The sequence below is a fragment of the Talpa occidentalis genome, unplaced genomic scaffold (assembly GCF_014898055.3).
Source record: "Talpa occidentalis isolate TD23 unplaced genomic scaffold, MPIMG_talOcc4v2.1 talOcc4.5, whole genome shotgun sequence".
Lineage (NCBI taxonomy): Eukaryota > Metazoa > Chordata > Mammalia > Eulipotyphla > Talpidae > Talpa > Talpa occidentalis.
In genome coordinates, this window is record NW_023604861.1 from 131,536,392 (window position 1) to 131,551,517 (window position 15,126).

The window sequence follows — 15,126 nt, forward strand, 5'->3', positions numbered from 1 at the left end:
AAATACAAACCTTGCTACCTATGGCATAATCAATGGTTTCCAGATCTCCTCCTGAACTTCTTACCAAGACAAGGATGTCTGCCATTAATGCTATTTTTTAACATTGTACTGAAGATCATCAACATCATGGTAGAGCAAGAGAAAGACTTTCAAATGTGAAGGACTAGACAAGAAGAAACAGAACTATCATTTGCTGATGAAATAATTATATATGTAGAACCCCAAAAGAATCTTCAGATAAGTTGTAACAAAGACAATTTGCTGAAATCAAGCATATATTTACTTACAATTAATATATCGAAAAGCTAAATGTTAGGTCATTTAATTTATAATAACAGCAAAATATATGAAATACCTGAAAAGTTACCTTTCAAAGTTGTACAGGACTTTCATGGAAAAAGAAATGAGACTTAGATGTGGCGGAAGACTTAACGTGAAACATTAGATTGTGTTTAAATATTTGGAAGATTTAATATTCGAAAGATGCTTATTCTTCCCAAATTGGTTTATAGATTCAATGTAATGTCAATTAAAACCCTTAAAGAAGGGGGTGTGTGAGTGTTAGTGTGACTTGAGAAACTGCTTCTAAAACATATGTGGGTAAGCAAAGGAGTAAGAGTAACTGAGACACTAGAAAAATAACAGTTTGAACATATATGCTTTAAGGAAAATCAATATTTTTGTGAAGTTATACTAATATGGACAATGTGGCTTTGGTGAAAAGTGAGCCAACAGGCCAATAGCAAACAATAAAATTCAGAAACAGAATCATGTGCATATGAACCCTGAACTACTAAAGTATACTACTTTATTTCATTAAGGTAAATTTGGTGTCTTCAATAAATGGTGCCTGACTAATTGACTGACTGTATGGAAAAATGAAATCCTATTTCTACCACACTTTATATACACAATATATTGTCTTTTGTTTAAAGATCTATCTGAGAGGGATAAACCCATAGAAATGTTTTAGGTTAGCATTTCAAAAAAATATCTTTAGGTTCTTAGAAATAAAAAAAAATGAAATTTATTTAGTAATAAAAGAAGAGTAGTAATTGAGCTATATTAAAATAAGAACTCCTATGACATCAAAGTTAGTAAGTAAAAAGAAACATACAAAGAGTGAAAAATTCAAGCTGTAGAATAGAAAAAGTATGCAGAGCACATGCAACTGTCAGAGAGAATGTGTAAAGAATTATATACATTCTCAAGAAAACTACAGAGCACCTAATTTAAAAAATGGTCAAAAGATCTGAATTTGTCCTTCCAAACTGGCCCTAACCATATGAAAAGGTGTATAAGATCTGGTAATAAAGAAAATGAATATTGGACCTCCCTGTGGTGCAGGGGTTAAAGTCTCAGCACAGTCAGGCTGTCGCCAGCCACTGCAGCCTGAGTTCAATCCCTGGCCAGGGAGCTGACCCACATGGTGCAGCAGACCTCTCCTGTCTTGCCTGCTGCTCCCTTCAGCAGTAGATCTGCCTGTTCTGCTCCCCACTCTGTCTCTGGTGAATCCTCTCACCCCTTGCACCTCTGGCCTACACCCCAGTTCTTATATGCAAAAATAAAAATAAATATTTTTAAAAAATGAATATTGAGAGTATGATGCAAATTAGAGTGTCAAAATTTTTAAATATTGGACAATACCAACTTCAGTAAGATGTGAAATACTGGAAACTCTCATTCACTGTTGGCTGGAGTGTAAAATGTTAAAATCAGGGGAAGTGGTCGGGCAGTATTTCCTGAAGTTGAAGATTTCTGTGTCCTAGATCCAGGCTTTTTCCTGCTAGGTGTGCATAGCAGAGAATCTCTCCTACATGTGCACGGATAGGACATGTGTGAGCAGCGTCACAGTAACACAGACTGTGGATGTGACAGAGACATCTCTATAGAAAGGGGGGGCCGTTCCCTGCCTCACCTGGTGAATAGCAGAACTGAGCAGCCAGGGCCAGCTGTGGAACACGCAGGTGGGGGGCTCGGGAGGGGAGCATGGAAGAGGAGACATGCGGCTTCTGGACCAGGACGAGGAGCAGACACGCAGAGAGAGCGATGTAGAGGCCCTTGAGAGAGACACGTGGGTGACTGACGCACTGGGAGGCTGACATCGGCAGGCATTATCTTGGTTTGTACTTTGATTTTGCTCCTTTCACCCCCTTTTCTATGGTTCCCCACAGATTGTGCCTTAGAGTTGTGGCAAGCTTTGGGACCCATGTGGCCCCTCTTTGGGACATTTACCCACGAGGGGATGGGAACCTTGCATGCTTTATTAGGAAACTATTGTCCTTTCTTCTTGTCTCTCTGGATGCACAATATTTCTATTAAAGCTCTTTCCTACTAAGAGTATGCTTTTTCTTTGTGCCCATGGATGGCTGGGCCCCTTTAGAGTGTGCCAGTTTGGGCATTCTGAGCTATCCTTGGGTCTGCTTTCTAACAGGAATACAACTGTGCACCAGCAGAAGAACGCTTTTACCATCTGCGTTGTCAGGGGATTCTAAACTAAAAAGAAAATAAATGAACATCATTTACATGCTGCTGAAAAATAAACTAGGCACTAATGTCATGGAAGGTCCTCAGGGAAACAGAATGTTCCTGACCTTGGTCAGCATCTGCTGAGCCCAGTGGATGAGAAGGGGGTGATTGGACAGAGGTGGTGGCCGGCTTGGGGGTTCCAGAAATGCTCTACTGCTTGATCTGGGTGCTAACTTCACAAGATCTATCCTCTGGAATCATTCATTAAACTTTGCATATATATTTCACACACCTTTAAATATAGATCTTACAATATGAGCATGTCAGGAACAAGGAAGGCAGGGAGGGAAAGGATGGGAAGAGGGGAGACTAATCTGATGCAAATGTCACAGCCCATTCCCCCCTAGAGTCGGTATCCAAGCTGTTTTGATTTGCTTGTTGTTTGGATGATTGGATATGTCATAATCACATCATCATCCTGGATCCTTCCTCTGGAACACTCAAGGACCCTTCACTCTGAACGGACACTGTAAGGAACATTGCAAACGCCAGATTCCATACTGACCTCAACCTCTCACCTCTGATCTAGATAAACTCCAAGCCAACGTGCCAGCACTGCCTTGGATTTCAAGAACCTGAGCCTGCACTCTGCCTCTATGAGGAACTGCCAATGTTTTGCCCTCAGGCAAAGGGGAAACCTGATTTCTTTCCCCTGACCACATCGCGGAATGGCCAATTCCAGCAGTTAAGATCTCACCCCCACTGCAGTTGCTAATTAAAAACACATTCAGTCACCTTCTCTCTCTCTCTCTCTCTCTTCCCCTCTCTCTCTTGCTCTCTCTCTTCCCCTTCATCATGTCCTTTTACAACACTGAGTCATTTCTGATTACCCTTCTCTGTGATACCAGCCCAGCCTTCATATTTGTTTTGGAAATAAAATATCATAGTCTTTTTCCCTACTCCACCAGCTTATTTATCATCAGGATAAGGAATGAAACATCATTATCTTCTAGAATTTCTGGTTTTGGGGAGGGAATTCATTTTTCAGTGAACTGTGGTAATTTTATACACATTTTAAGAGCAGTCACTTTCTACTAACACAATTGGGAAACAAACAAATATTGTGTGACTCTGTGGAATGTAGATCACATGGCTGTGTGTAATGCTGGTCATGTGACTGTGTGTAATGCTGGTCACATGACTTGTGGGATGTTGGTGCTGTTCTTGGTGTCTCTGGAGCTTCCAGCATTGGGGAAATAACGACGAGAGGACCAGCCACTCATATTCAGCTCTCCACTCACCATAGTAGTGGAATGAGTGGGTGAATATCTGTGTTCCTAATGCATGTACAAAAATATTGTTAGATAATACAAAAATATCATTAGAACATTCTGATTTACACACAGATCTATTTTATTCTTCAGGCTTGTTCCAGCTAAAATGAAAATAACAAACATCCTACTAATTACTAAGCCACCGGATCAGGGACTGCACTCGTGGCTTGACAACACACACTTCAATTTGACTTTCAGTACTTCCACATGGATGGCTGTCCCCTTGCAGATGAGGAAACTGAGGCCCCAAGACTAATGCAAACCTCAATTATGGTGCAACTGCTGCTGCTCCTTCCAGAACTGGGTCAAGTTCCTGCTCTCAGCTCCAGGTGACTTCTCTGACCTGGCTGACCCAGGGACTCCTTGTTCTCTGAAAGGAAGGTTCTCACTGTTCACCCACACACAGCTCTTCTGAGCTCCCACCAATCTTGTCTCACATGCCTCGTTCAGTTTTATTATCATTCACATTTTCTTGGAATAGTTACCTGATTAAATAAGAGACCAGACAGGCCCGTTTCTGACTTTTGTTTCTTCTCATCATTTAACTCAGAGATGACCTCATAATAGAAAAGCAGTAGACGTTTTATGAAAAGGGGGGGATGCTTGTATGAATGCACAAAAGCAAATGTGGAAGGGTAATAACTGAAAGTACGAGATAATTTCCTCAGCATCCACCAGCAGATGTGAAGGGAAGGCAGAGTGGTATGGAGGAAATTTCCATATAGTTCCACCTGCATCTAATTTATACGGGGTCACTTAGCAACTGTCACAGGCCATTCTGCACTGTCCTCCATGGGCTGAACTTTAAAGGCTCTTTTCCCTCAAATAGGAAATTTTATAACTCTGTCTTAAAGATTTAACCAAGTCTGGAATATTATTTTGAACCACCAAAATGAAAATAGTGACAGAATTGTATAAGTTACAGGAGCATTGAAAAGAGTGGGCATGTGGGATGGAAGAGTTGGAAATAAAATTCCTAAGATCTCTGCTTGCTACCTACGGAGCCCTTAGCAGTGACTCCCGGTCCCAGCACTTCCCTCATTGGTCAATGTACACACGGATGGAGCGTTCACTTCGAGTCCACGTTAGTGAGGTTCCCTGTCAATGGTGTTTCTCATTTGCTTTAAAATTCCGTCATTTTTTCCAAAATCCCTCCAGAGAATCTCGCACACCAAAAATTAAACTCAAGGAAAGTTTCGCTTTTTGCAATTTAGCTGTTTGGAGTTTTTTTCGTGCATGGGCGCACCCACCCCGTCCCACTCCATCCTAAATTGAGTTTGAGGCTTTTTTGTTTTCACTCTTGCATAACATGAAAACGAGTGAACACATTCTACTCAAAATTTCCATCTTCAAATCTCCTAAGTGGTGTGAAAAATCCTGGAAAATCTCAGAGAAAAGAGGACACTGGGGAAAATCAGGACAAGTGGAAACAGCAGGGAGGGATGTAACCTAATGTCTGTGTCAACACAACCACATTCCCAAAAGGTGTCCTTTCTCCAGTGAGACTGTGCTGCTGGGCAGGAACACAGAGTCTCTTCCCAGCAGTGAACTGGGAGCCGTCCTGTATCCACCCAGCACGCACCCAGCACCCATCACCCAGCATGTGCCATCTGTGCCCATCAAGATCTCTAGTCCTGGTGCTCAAACCCCATCACGTGGTCTAGAGTCCATGGAAAAATGTATGTCCCCAAAGAAGCATTGGCTCCAAAATCAAAAACTGAAAAATTGAAATCAACACAATCAATTTAATACTTAGAAAACAGAATACTGTTACTCAGTGACATAGAAGTAAATTCATATCTATACACACACATATATGGCTGTCGGGGTATCCACATATAAATAAATATGCATAAGTACATAATATTTCATTGAGATGTAGGTACATTTCAATAGGTTTGATATGATGTGGCTTGGGTTTTAAGGGATGGCCTTAGAGAGGTCCTGACAGTATGCAAATATTGCACTTCATTATCCCTTTGTTCAGATAAATTAATATGCTAAGTGTGTGTCACTTAAAGGAAAGCAAATAAACTTCCCTTTATGCTCAGTTCTTGAAGGTGCATCCCTTACCCTCAAAGAACACAAAAGTAGGGTTGAGGTAGCCAGTCATCTTAGAAAAAGGTAAATCATGGTATAATTTTAAAAAGATTCGTGCCAAATGAGTGATATATACAGTTAGGAGCAAATGAAGGGAGAGCTTTGGGGAAGAACCAAAAAGTCCTCAAGGAGGACTGAGAAGGTGGGTAAAGGAGATAACTGAGGGGGTATGAAAGGCAGAAGTGGGGGCTTGAGTGCAAGCTACAGCCTGAAGATCTCTGGTGAATCTGAGTGTGTCTCTTCATAAAGCACATGGAAAAAGGAGTCTCCACTGGTAAGGTTTTCAATATTCAATGATGCAAATATTCATTCTTTAACTTTTTATAAGGCAATATTTTCTCTCTCCACCTACAGAATCAAGAGATCTAGTAGATTCCAGAAAGAGCAGCCAGTCTTGGGCCTTCAACATAGGTGATGCTAAGATTTGAAACTTTTGACCTGCCCACAACTAAAACAAGACACATTCAGGCTCCCAATGAACTAGCATGCTCTGGTTCCGTCCTGAGAGGTCAGCAGAAACCTTTTCTTACGTGTTTGCCAACAGATGATGTCATTTGGGACTCCATGATACCAGGAGAGGAATAGATACTGGGGGGCTTCTCATGGTGACCTTCTACTGGGAAAACTGCTCTCTTTGTTATCTTTGTCTGTCAGGGATTCCCTGCCTTCACAAGAAAGAATAAAAGGACCAAATCTTCTTCTAAACTCCAGTTATATTTTGTCTATATTATCCTGTCAAAAATACTTCATTCCTTGTGCTTTAGTTATTCCAATTCACATTTGAATCACCCCTCAGACTGTGAAATTTGTGAGCAAGGGGTTGGTGAGGGAGATGTCTTATCTACCCTACCCCTAGTACTTTATTAATTCATCTCTGTTTCTGTTATTGAAGATCAGAAATGTAAGTTCAAGAAACTACTATGATGATCAGAGGTTTATTGTTATATATTATACTCAGGGTGAGTGCTAGTACTTACTAGCAGGTCTTCTGTGAGAGGAATAAATGGCAAAAAAACTGAAAAAAAATAGTATGTGAATAACATACTCACAAATGACTACGTATATAGTTATAATTCAGACATTCACATTTATATGAATTTTTATATACTCACATAAGTATTTCACATATGTGGAGAGAGCAAACTTTAGGTTAATATAATTTCTAGAAGTCAGAGATTCAATTTCCTATATTTTTACAAGGAGTAATAATGCTGGCACATCTATAGTGCAAGAATTGTTGTGAACTACTTATTTACACACACACTCACCCTGAGTATAATATATAACAATAAACCTCTGATCGTCATAGTAGTTTCTTGAACTTACATTTCTGATCTTCAATAACAGAAACAGAGATGAATTAATAAAGATAATTGGATCAAAGAACACAATAAGGTCCAAACCCAGGCTCCCCAGCAGTTGGTTTGGCAATTTTGAGAAGACACTCATTCCCTTGGATTCATTCTCCCCTGAAAACTGAGAACATGAATGTTGTTGCTATTCTAGTAGCTCCTGTGAATATAACACACAGGGCAGCACCACGTTGGCTGATAAGCATCAGATAAACATAGAAAAAGAGCATTTTCCCCTCACATTCAAAACACTTTACTCCTGTAACACCCTCCAAGGCATGGCGTGGAAGGACCACTTCCCAGAGACTGAAAACAAGGGCGTGGGCTCCGTGCTTCAAGGCTAACTCTCTGCCCGAGGTTTCAACTTGTCCTGCATGCACAATGGATTTTAGAAACAAGAGATCACCTCATGCAACCTCTGATCACTTCCAAATTAAGAAACAGTTTCAGTAAATGAAAGTGACATTTCCAAGCTCAGAGAGTGGGGAGCCCTCCTCTGGGCATCTGAACAAGCCCCAATTCCTGATGTACTCCTTTTCCTGGGCCACATGGTCTCAGGAGAGAACATGTTCCTACATCTGAACTTGTCTGCAGTTTCTTTTTTTTTAACATTTATTTTTACTTATTTATTCATACAAGAACTGGGGTGTAGGTCAGAGGTGCAGGGGGATGAGAGGATTCACCAGAGACTGAGTGGGGAGCAGAACAGGCAAATCTACTAGAAATACACTGCTGAGGGGAGCAGCGGGTGAGGGAGGAGAGGTCTGCTGCGCCATGTGTGTCAGCTCCTTGGCTGGATTCGAACTCATGCCTCAGTGGCTGGTGATAGCTTGATAGCACTGAGACTTAACCCCTTGCACCACCAGGAAGGCACTAGAGTTTCTTTTAATCACCTTTGTAGTGAACAATAAGTCTGGCTAGGGTTTTGTGGGAAGGAAGCTTAATCCACATAACCCTGCTGGTTTTTACACTGCACACCATGAAATTAGGCTAACAGAGGTTGAGATATGTGGAGTCTGACAGAAAAGCGATGGAAGGGTTGTGGGATTACGAAAGTAGCTGTATCCCTGCCCTCCCCCTTTAGCAGCTGTATCCCTGCCTCTCCTCCGCCAGATTGGTACATGATTAACACTTGATGAATCTACACTGACACACCATCATCACCCAGAGTCCATCATTTACATTAGGGTTCACTACTAGGGTGAACTAGCAGTGAACTAGTAGTTCACTACTGGAACTGTCCATTCTATGGGTTTGGACACATTGTCATCAGTACGGTATCATATAGAGTAAGTTTACTCTCCTAAAATTCCCCCGTCTTCTGAAATTCACTCCTCCCTGCTCCCTACCCCCAACAACCACGGGTATTTCTATCATCTCCACAGTTTTGCTTTTCCATAATGTTATATCTTTGGAATCTTCCAGTAAGAAATTTTTCAGATTGCCTCCTTTCATTTCGCAGTATGCATGGACATTTTCTCCATGGCTTTTCATGGCTTGTTCATTTCTTTTTAGTGCTGAATAATGTTCCAGAATCTGAATGTACCAGTTTATTTATCCATTCACCTAACTGAAGAACATCTTGTGTTTATTTATCCATTCACCCACCAAAGAACATTTTGGTTTTGGCAATGACAAATAAAACTTCTCTAAACATCCAAGTGCAGGTTTTATATAGATCACATTTTCAGTGAATTTGAGTAAACCTTGTGTGCAATTAAGAGAATGCATGTAATAGTCCTTGACTTTTCTTAGCGCATTGTTTAAGAATAACTTTGGCTGCACAGATCGACAAAATACAAACGCTTTCATCAGGTAGAAAGTTTATCAGAAAAAATAGTTTGGTGGTGTTGTGCTCACTCTGAGGTCATTGAAATCTTAGTCTCTTTTTATTGTCCACTTTCTTAGCATAGAGCATCCATTCTCAACTTTCCTTCATGGTCAAAAGTTGTAAGTCATAAGTTATAAGCTGTAGTTTTACCTACATTCTAGAGAGCAGAAGGGAAGAGGGAGAAGCAAAGATTCTCACATCATTCAGCTGAGGCAGCTCCAGAACTTTCTAGGAAGATCTGTCTACCCCTTTCATGCCTTTTTTGACCTTGATTTTTTTCTCATTGGTCACTTACAGTTGCAAAGTAGGCTTTAAAATGTAGTCTTTCAGCTGTACATATGGCTGCGCTGATAAAGTCAGACACTTGTGAACAAAGCAGAGATGGAGAATGAATATTATTCAGGCATCTATGTGTCCTCTATAGTGTAAGTCACAGTACACAGTCAAAGCATTGTTAACAGGTTGACATGATTCCCTAAAGTAAGCGTTATGATTCCTTTCATTAAAAAAAAAGAGTAATATTTCTGACCAACATTTGTATGCTGATGTATAGTTTACCAAGAACATTAATATCTATTTGATTCTCACAAAATAATGAGAAGTAAATATTTTGTGGACATTATGAAAGAATGAAACCAGCTCAGAAAAGTTTAGCACCTTGTGGTTAACCATGTGGTAAATGAATGCCACAAGATTTAAGCTGAATGTGACCTACTCAAGAGTTCAAGTTCTTTCACTGAAAATTGATTAACAAGCTTTCAGTTCTCCCTAATTATATTTTAACTAGTGAGTGATGATTTTCCACTTATTCTATCCTTCAGTTGTAGCCAATTATTTCTTTTTAAGGGCATTTTAAAAATCAAAATTGTTTAACCTAGGCTAGAGAAAGGATGGAATGGAAAGTAAAAAAAAGGAAGAAAACTAACTCACAGAAATGACCTCATTCCTCTACACCCCCCAAAAGCCTGTTGAGTAGGTGATACCATTCTGCAGACAATGAAACTGGGAGCAAATAAGAGAGGTGGGACTCTTACAAGCTCCTCTTCGTAGGTGATGGGGATTTGAACCCAATTCTTTCTGACGATCTGGATTACAATTTCAGTCATATCTCAAAATATGCAGAAGTTTATTTCCTAATTATTTATCCATATATCCTCACAGGTATGGAACAATCACATAGGAGCAATATAAAGGAGAAGTTATGTCATTTGACTAGTAGAACTCCTGAATAACCAAGCGAAAATCAAACACTGAAAAATCTGATATATTTATAACTGGTTCTTCAGGAAGACCTCAAATGTCCCTTTGTCTTTGTTGACTTAAAAATCCACTGCACTTTTTTGTTTATTTATTTTTTCTATTGAAGTAATGACAACACTGTAAGTGATTCAGAAGTATAGGTTTACACCTCTTCAGATGTATGTCACTGCAACGCAGCTATCACCAAAGCACCAAAATCCTCCATCATAATCCACTGGGTCCCCTCCCTGCTTTAGCCCCCAATCCCATATCCTTCCCCCTGGTAACCTCAATTCTGCAGCCAAATTTCTAGGGTTTGTTTTGGTTTAATTTTGTCCATTCCTTTGTTTTGTTTCTGTATATTTGTAGGGTAAGGAAAAATATCAGGCTTTTCTGCCCTCCTGCCATCAGGATAGATGATAGATCCTTGAAGTCCTGAATGCATGCCTGATGGCGGGCAACTGGAGTAGGGTGTGGGCATAGGTAGATGGGATTCAGCTGGGCTAAGACTGTGCTTTTAAGGGCGGCGTCACGGGGACACCAGCAGCAGCAGAAGCAGAGAACGCCAGAGAGCCCAGATAGAGTGAGGATTTGCCCCCAGCACCCCTGCCTGCCATATGCCTGGTGAACCCCAATAAAAGACCTGCAAAAGCCACTAAGGACTCTGACTGCTCCTTTACCCGGTTTGCATGGGATCAGAAAACCTGCACTGGTCCAGTCCTGCCCTTACAATATTCTACATATGAATGAAATCATCCAGTATTTGTCTTTCTTCTTCAGACTTGTTTTGCTTAGCATAAACGCCTCCAATTCCATCCATATTTTCTCAAATGACAAGATTTCATCTTTTTTATCTGAGTAATAGTCCATGTTGTGTGTATGTATAATAGATATTACATACCATGGATATTATATATTATAGATTTATATATAGCAAATATATATTCCACATCTTTTTAATCTACTCACTATCGTTGGGCATCTAGTTGTTTTAATAAATTTACTATTGTAAATAGTGCCCGATGAACATGGGAAAGCACATATATCTTTGAATTTGTGTTTTTGTATTCTCTGGGTAGATCTTAGGAGTGGAATTGCTGGATCACATGGTATTAATATTTTGAGAAACGCCCATTTTATTTTACATAGATCCAGGACCATTTACTTTAAAGGCAAGAGCTGTGCATGGTTTTCTCAATTGATGCCCTAGTTGGAAATTCCAGTAATAAAACTGAACACTTTGTATATGATTAAAGGCACTAAATGTTGTATAGGACATACCAAACAAAAAATGTTGTTTATCTTAAATTCAGATTTAACTGACTATCCTGTATTTTTGTCTACAAATTCTGACAACCCTATATGTGACATGTGTGTGTTATTATCTCATTTAATTCTTGCAACAAGTCTTCAAAGGGTTAGATAAGGTGATGGATAACCAGAGAGATTAACTTCACATAATTAGAAAATGGTCTCAGGACTCACATATGTCCATTCCACAGCTTATGGACATACATGTTTTCTCAAAGTCTGCAAATGAAAACAAACTTGCCATCCTCTAACAATTAAAGAAGTTAACTATTGATTGATTACCTTAGCAGAGGGGCGGGACCAGATGAAAGCCAACGAACCCAGAATCTGTTTCCTGAACAATGGTTAAAGCATGTGATGTTTTTAATGTCTTCCAGATCATTAAGAGAAAGAACAAAAAAGCAAGGATGTGTGCTCTCTCTTGAGAACCATTAAAGCAGTGGTTCTCTGCAGGGGGTAATTTTGCACCCAGGGGGACATTGGCAATGTCTGCAGACATTTTTTGTTGTCACAACTGGGGGTGCTACTGGAATCTAGTGGGTAGAAGCCAAGGACACTAAACATCCTACACTGCACAAGACAGCCCCCACAACAAAGAATGATCCATTCCCCAAATGCCAGTAGTGCTGAGGTTGAGAAACCCCAAATTAAAATAATCTGTTGCTGTTTTAATGTTTTTCTTTGGATTCTAAGTTGTTAGACTGCTTACAAAGAACAGGGAGATGGGGGTTGGAGTTTCTATGAAGAGTGAGTTCTACATCTCAAACAGTCACAAAACCAAAATTTCTTCATGTTCTCTGGAGCAGGAGAGGTAACAGAGTCTTTTAGAAAGCAGTACCTTCTTCCATCTCCAAAACATCTTTAGAAATGAAAGCCAGTCTATTCAGAGTTTTTCTTCCAGTGTTTTCTGATAGTTGGGTTTTTTCCCTTGGTGGTGAGCTTGCATTGGTGTTAAGTGTGGACTATTCGGCACACAGCAATCTTAACCGAGGATTAAAATTCATTTTGGACAACTCAGTTCCAAAGTTCACACAGAAGGAACATGAACAAGACTGAGATTCAAGTTTCATGGTCCACATGTGTGCCTCTGACCTCAGCCTCACTGCCTTTCTACACGGAGGACGAGAGAGTTGTAGCTAGAGGACACAGGATGTGTAGAAAATTCATGGAGGATGGAGTCACACAGACTAAATTCAGTCTCTTCCCTTCTGGCTGGGCACGCTTGGATGTTTTGGGAACTCCTCTAAACACCACAGTTGTCATCTACAAAATGCAAGCAATTTTAATCACCTTACCAGGTGATGGAAAGAACTAAATAAGGTGGTGGAAAGAATTAAATAAGATAACATTTCTTTAAAATTGTTTTATAGATTGTAAAACATCACTAGAACAGATTAACATCCTCACAGGCTATCTGTAAAGCGAGTTTTGGAGCATATGTGTTCAGTTAAAGCAACTTTCTGTGTTTGTAGTTTCTTCATTCTATTGACCAAGTTGATTTTATGTTTCCCCCTAACTAAAGGAAGAGGAATATTTTGTGAAATTTGTTTGTTTAAACACTTTCTCTCTTTCTGCAAGGCGGGTGGTTAGAGAGAGCAAAATAACTCTTTCCTCAAACAAACAAATTCAAGAAATACCCAATTCTGGTTGACAGAACTTGGTAAACAATGGCCAATTTTTAAATGTTGATGGCCTTGGGGGTACATTTGATTGTGAGCTATGCCTTTAGCATCTCTTGACAGATGAGAGAATTTGTAAAGTGAGAAACACCAGACTGACCTTGGCTGTGTTACCAAACTCACAAAGGACACACTCGAAGGGAGGAGGCGGATCTCTCCCAGGGACCTAAGGAGGGTTCCCAAGACAAACACTTCAGGGGCTGGATTCTTGAGAATTTTCTTAGAGGTTTCCATAAGGGTCTGATACATTCCTTTGGTCCACCTCAGAGTCACAGGACATCCAGAGCCAGAGGTGCTGACATCTAAAATGGAGAGACACATGTCAAGAATCTAGAAATAGTCCAAAGTGGGATTTAGACATGTTTGCTCTTTGCCTTCTTACCACCTAATTCTTTGCAACATACCAAATTGTGTTATTGTCTTCATCTGGGTCATTCTTCTCCATGAGACTGTGGACCCCTTGGGGACAGGTAGAATTCTTACATATTCTTTGAACTTCAGTGCTTTGCATGCATTTCTGTTATATAATTTGTGTCCAGCAAATAAGACAGAAGGAAGAAAGGATGAAGGGAGAGAGGGAGGGGAAAAGAGAGAAGGAAAAATGGAAAGACAGGAGAAAGCTAGGGATGAGCTCAATTTTCCAAGTTTGATCTTGGGCAAAGAACAACAAAATTTGATTCTTCAATATGCCCAATTAAGACATCAGGTAAACAGTGATTACCTTAAAATAATTGTCTTTTCATGACAACACATGAAATAGACTCTATGTCTACAGGAATTGCCCAGGATCTAGCTCTGCATCATCAGGAGCCTCATTTTTCCTGGTCTGATTTTGTCCCCTAGCTCTCCTTGCCAGCCAGCTTCCCAGAACTCACGGCACATTTGCCAGTGCATGTTGGCATTCCCTTTCATGGTCTGCATTTCAATATGGTGTTCCAGGTCTAGACACCATATCTGTGATCTGATGGGAAACTCTGAAAGACCCTGTTCCTTATGGCAGCCCAGGTGCTCACAGATCACCTTGACATCAGGGTCCGTAGTGTGTCCCAAGCCCAGGGCCCCAAGCCCCAGGCCCATGGGCCCTGCTCCTCAGAAATGGAATCAGAAAGTAATGTTTTCATACAAGGCCCCTCACCTGAGTGAGCTGGCAATGCCTCCCTGTACCAAGCCACACCCCAGGTCAGCAATGGTCAGAAAGGATATAACTGCCTTAACTTTCAGCTGATTCAACTGAGGGGAGATTAATGATTGCAGTCAACTTAATACTAAATGCACTATCTCTGTGTGGCTGGTATTTTATTGGTGATTATTCTTTGATGGGCACAAATTTTCAACCCTGGAGTTTCTCCCAATGGTTATGTTCCTACTACCAGAAGAATCTGATTGTATCTTAAAAATTTCAGATGACACAGTAATAAAATTAAAATTCATCTGAAGCAAGCACTAAAGTCTAGCTCTTGATGTAGATTATTAGGCTGAGGTAACAAAGAAGCCCATATCATTGGCATTTGGCACAACAGCAATTTATTTCTGAATCACTTCATGGAGCAGCGTGGCTCCAGGCCAGAGGTCCAGGTGGTCATTCAAGGATGCCAGGATGGCAGCAGTTCTGTAACCATAACACAGAAATTACATGTCCTGGCCTGGCCAGGCTTCAAGGTGAAAAGGCCAGAACTGGGAGAGGCACAAATAAATTAATTGACAAGAACTCAATCAACGTGGTCACAACAGGAGCTGGGGTCTAATTCTGTGCTCAGAGAAACCAGGGGACCAGATTTTGGGTTTCAGCTAGTTGACCTTACTACAATAAG

At 40.5% G+C, this 15,126-nt stretch overlaps 1 long non-coding RNA gene across 2 annotated transcripts in view; it reads right to left on the bottom strand.

The window, feature by feature from the left end:
* Positions 1-10,608: 10,608 nt before the first annotated feature.
* Positions 10,609-15,126, bottom strand: part of LOC119259531 (uncharacterized) — a 98,259-nt gene continuing 93,741 nt past the window's right edge. For both annotated transcript variants that reach the window (XR_005128482.2, XR_005128481.2), the window contains 2 exons: positions 13,416-13,617; positions 10,609-12,899 (listed from right to left, as the gene is read on the bottom strand). This is a non-coding gene — a long non-coding RNA (uncharacterized LOC119259531). The remainder of the gene's footprint in view (positions 12,900-13,415; positions 13,618-15,126) is intronic.